The sequence below is a fragment of the Dasypus novemcinctus genome, chromosome 7, assembly GCF_030445035.2.
Source record: "Dasypus novemcinctus isolate mDasNov1 chromosome 7, mDasNov1.1.hap2, whole genome shotgun sequence".
NCBI classification, from domain to species: domain Eukaryota; kingdom Metazoa; phylum Chordata; class Mammalia; order Cingulata; family Dasypodidae; genus Dasypus; species Dasypus novemcinctus.
This window is the reverse complement of record NC_080679.1, coordinates 120,903,156-120,907,785: the sequence shown is the minus strand read 5'-3', so window position 1 is coordinate 120,907,785 and position 4,630 is coordinate 120,903,156. Positions and strand designations below refer to the sequence as shown.

Sequence of the window (4,630 nt, the reverse complement as noted above, 5' to 3'; positions counted from 1 at the left end):
ATCACAAGGCAAATGTTCGCTTAAATTCAATGTCTCTGTTGGTCTTTTATCCCAAGAGAATTATACTTCAGATGCTCTCTTCAATTTGTTCATTAACATCTGTGCTTTAGCCTTATCTATCTTCTCACGTATAATAACCAGATTTTTGAAGGATATCACACAAAGTTTCTTAAAATATTAAGACAAACATTTCAGGGTAAGATGTTTTTCTCAGTAGCCTACCATATCAATAGTGAAGAGATGAAGTGTTAGATTATATTTCTTCCTATTCCCATTTCGGTAAAGGAGAAATGAGTAACACCTTTCTCCTGCAAACCATAAGATCCTTTAACCTTAAATATGGTGGTGCAAAAAGTAAAACTGAATTTAAAAAAGAGAATGATTCTAAGGCACCCTAAGCATAAGGAATTAAAAAAATAAAGTAGCTCTAGTCAGTTGTTTTACAACTTTAACTGTTTCTGATATGAGAGTCACTTTGAAATAGTTTAACAAACAGGTTGACTTCTTTTGCCAGGGTAACATAAACAGCTTTTTTCCAACTTATTTAGCATAGTCCTTGCCTCCATGCCCAAAGTTTAGGCCAGGTTTGCTAATCTTGTCTTAGTCAAAAGCCAGAACATATTTAGAAATTAAAAAACAGAGTTCCAATTAGGAAATGTAGTATTTTGTTATAGCAGAAGTGGTTTTACTTAAAGCAAAAGGTTTAAACAATGAATGCAAAATGTAGAATCTATTTTGGGACATTATGGCTTGAAATGCTATTTACTTGTAATTTCACAGGTAAACTTAGCTGTATTGCTCTGAAAATCAAGGAAAGGCATGCACTTCTACTAGTAGATTTAGCACTTCTGATCAATTAAGACAACAACTTCTTAAAAAATATGCTTCATGCATTGTACTGTGTTTTTTTTAAGAAGTAAATTTTAATACATTCTTTCTTTTTTGAACTTGAACAGAAACCAGAAAGATATGATCCAGAAGATGACCGGTGGTTAATTTCTGGTGATCGTGATCTGGTTCATCTTTTTTCGCAATCACCAGAAGAAGATCTAGAACAACTTCCTTCTCTGTTCCTTTCAGGAATAGATGATGAACTTGAATGAGATCTATTTAAAGGGGAAGAAGTGCCCCTGTGGGTCCTGGAGCTGGATCTTGATTTTGACTCAACATTCTCTATACCTGGAAAGAGATCTTGAGTGTGAACTGGATGAACTTCTTGAACGGGACCTAGACCTAGACATTGAACTTGAGGGGGAAGATGAGTGTGATGAAGATCATGAATGTGAAGATAAAGACTTTGAACTACTTTGAACTACTTTGACTATTGGATTTCTTTTTATTACTATCTTATTCTTCACCGGGATCAACATTATATTTTGAGAGATCAGCAGCATCATCATAGTCATACTGATCTAATTTATATTTAGACAGATCTTTATTGTCATCCTTTTCTTTTCCCTCTGATTCTTTATCTTCAAATTCCTTTAAAATGGATGTGGGACCAACTGCCTTCCCTTTTCATATCCAAACTCATCATATTCACTATCAAATTCTTCTTTTTCTATATATTGAACATTTTCTCTTTCATTAAAACCATCACCAAATCCTGTTTTATAACTTAGCATACTTTGGAATATTGCACATATTACATTTTTATCTTCTGGCCCAATTCACATTACTGCAAGTTTTACACTGCCAGAATTAGCAGTAAGCACGCCTTGGCTCTTTTCTGCAAGTGTCTTTCCTGTTTCAGTGCCTCCAGCTTTCATCATCTTGGCCTCAGTTGTTTTCTCCTGATTCACATCACTTACAACTGAGCTTCTAGCAAAGCTTACATTTCCACATTTTTTTTCAGAATAAATCTGGTCACTGTCACTAACTTGGAAATTCTTAAAAAAAATAGAGATTTATGTCTGTTCTCGGTGTCCATTTGCTTGTGTTCTTCTGTGTCTGCTTATATTTTCATTAGGTGCTTGGAGTTGTAGGCACTCTCGGTCCCCAGGTGTGGTGATTGATCATCTTCATCTCCTTGTTAGCCCACCTGTGCAAGTTCAACAAAGCAGAGCCCAGCTGGCACATGGCCAGTCCAGAGATTGAAGTCTCCTAGGTATAGACCAACCCCAGTGCTAACCACAGGTTCAGTAAAAGTGACAGAAGAGGCATGTGTAGAAAGTTCACATCTGAGTCCAACCACATCATGTTCAGGAGCATAAATTCCAAAGTAAGGCCCACTGACAAGGCACTGAACTGCCATCATCATAGAACCTGTGTGTCTCCGTAGCCCACAGGAGCACCAGTATCTGGGATTGTGTCTACTTTGGCTATCTCTGCTAACCTGCTGAGGTCGGCATAAGCACAACCCCTGTGAAGACCTCCTGACTCTTTTTTGAAGACTCTTAGCCATATATACTCATTTGGCTTTACCATTTCCCCTTTTCTTCAAGGTCTTTTTCTAGTTGCATCGCCAGTTAGTGAATGGTAGTAATTCCTCGGCACCAGGAGGCTCATCACCGGGAGTCATGTCCCATGGTGGGGGGAAGGTAATGCGTTTACATGCTGAGTTTGGCGTAGAGAGTGGCCACATTTGAGCAACATGGAGGCTCTCAGGTTACTCTTAGGCACACTGCAGCTCTTAATTGATTTTGAATTCACATTCATTCAGAAGGAAGAATGGATCCACTTTAAGATTTGTCCACATCACCCCACAGCATTCCCAGTACCACTGGGTTACTTAATAATAGGAATTTTTTGGCTAAACGTTTTGAGGCTAAGAGAAGTCCAAAATCAAAGCATTATCAATGTGATGCTTTCTCCCAGAAGACTGTAATGTTCTGGGGATGGCTACCAGTGATCCCTGGTCCTTCACTTTCCTGTCACATGGTAATGCACATGGCGGCCTTTCCTAGCTTCTCTGGGTTTCATTGACTTCTGACTTCTTTGGGACTTTCCATTTGAGAGTCTGAATTTCATTCTGCTCCTAAAAGACTCCCATAATAGAATGAAAACCCATCTTGATTCACCTGGGTTACACCTTAAATGAAGTAACCTCATCAAAAGGTCCTACTTAAAATGGGTTCACACCCATAGCAATTGATTACGTTTAAGAGCATGTTTTTTCTGGGGTACATAGCTCCAAGCCACCATACTATGTATATGTAAATAATAGAAAGTTATAACCATAAAGGCTTTAATATTTAAAATCTAGTAAGTCTAATCCCTTGCTATTGCTTTTCTTTTTCTGAAATTTTATGGGTGTTTTTATCTGTTTTTCTTTTCTAAGAACTTTATCTTTGTCCTGTTCCTTCCTTAAAGGATGTGAGAAACTGTATTACTATTTTTATTTGGATCCTGCTAAATATATAATAACATATATGAGGTAACATCTTTCTGTTATTGAGCCTTCCTCCCCAAGGACATTTTTCAAATCTCCTTCTGTGTCCTTTAAGAGTAATTTAAAGTTTTCTTTCATATAGGTATGTCACATTTCTTGTTAGGCTTCCTCCTAGAAATTTCATTTCTATAAATCAATGGGATTTTTTGGCCATGGCCCTTCAAAACATTCTTCTTTGGTTTTGGCCTTCCTCTGGCTCTAACTGGAATTTCAGGCAAGTCCCATGGCTTCTCTTACCCTTAATGTCCGGAGTACTGTTTTTTATCAGAGATTCATATCTGACCCATGCAATAATCATATCTCTGTGCACAAATCCAATTTTAAGGTCTTCCATGTCCTCTAACTTGGACCTGCTTTAGTCCTGGAATGTTCAAGTGCTGAAGGAGTGTGCTTTGTTTTTTGTTGGGTCAGGTAGCTCTTTGCCTTCTCCACTCAGTGCTGAGAGAAGAGAAGGCTTTGCTCTGCTGGGGCGTCATTACAATTGACAATGGTTTTCCCTTCACAAATACAAAGCCCACCATTACGGCTTCTTTCTGTCCCATGTTTTTATATTAGTTTTTGTTTCCAGAGGTCATCTTAGGCTGCTTCTATTCTTCTCTGGTGAGGCATTTCCGACCCTTGCTCAGCTGGATCCCACGCTTCCAACAGCAAATCCACAGCATCTCAGTGTGTTTCCATTCTCTTTTCCTGGTCCTCATTTTGACGTATCTCTTTTAGAAAGCTGGGATGACCCACTCCCATTGCTATTACTGATCATTGGATCATTTCATTCTTTCCCTATCTTTAGTTAAGTGCCATTGCTCTCAGTGCAGCCTATTTTCTCTATAACGGGACATCTACAGATGTATGTTCACCTTTAGACAGTCACTGGTGAGAGTTAAACACTGATAATCAGAACCCTAGGGGTCAAGTCAAGGTTCCAAGCAGTTTTCTTAAGTGAGAGAGAATGGCCTTCCTCACTTCTCCTAAGTGTACATTGAGGTGTTAGGGAGATTGGAGTAAGCACGGAATTCCAATAACACTACCCAAAGTGATTCTATTGACTTGTACACCCCAGAATTTTACAAGTGAGGTGAATGATCCCTAATGCTGGCAGAGGCAGTGTTTACATACTTAGCTTGTACTACATATGTTGTCTAGCAGCTTGATTTAGGATGTGGGGGTTCTAAGTACCTATTCTAGTTCTCTTTCCTTTGGAATCTTAGCTTAACTGAAATAGAATGAGTCCCATCGTAACAT

The 4,630-nt window shown here is 38.5% G+C and overlaps 1 pseudogene; it reads right to left on the bottom strand.

Annotated features, from left to right (window-relative positions):
• Positions 1-886: 886 nt before the first annotated feature.
• LOC101415385 (zinc finger Ran-binding domain-containing protein 2 pseudogene) lies at positions 887-1,895 on the bottom strand (annotated as a pseudogene).
• Positions 1,896-4,630: the final 2,735 nt, after the last annotated feature.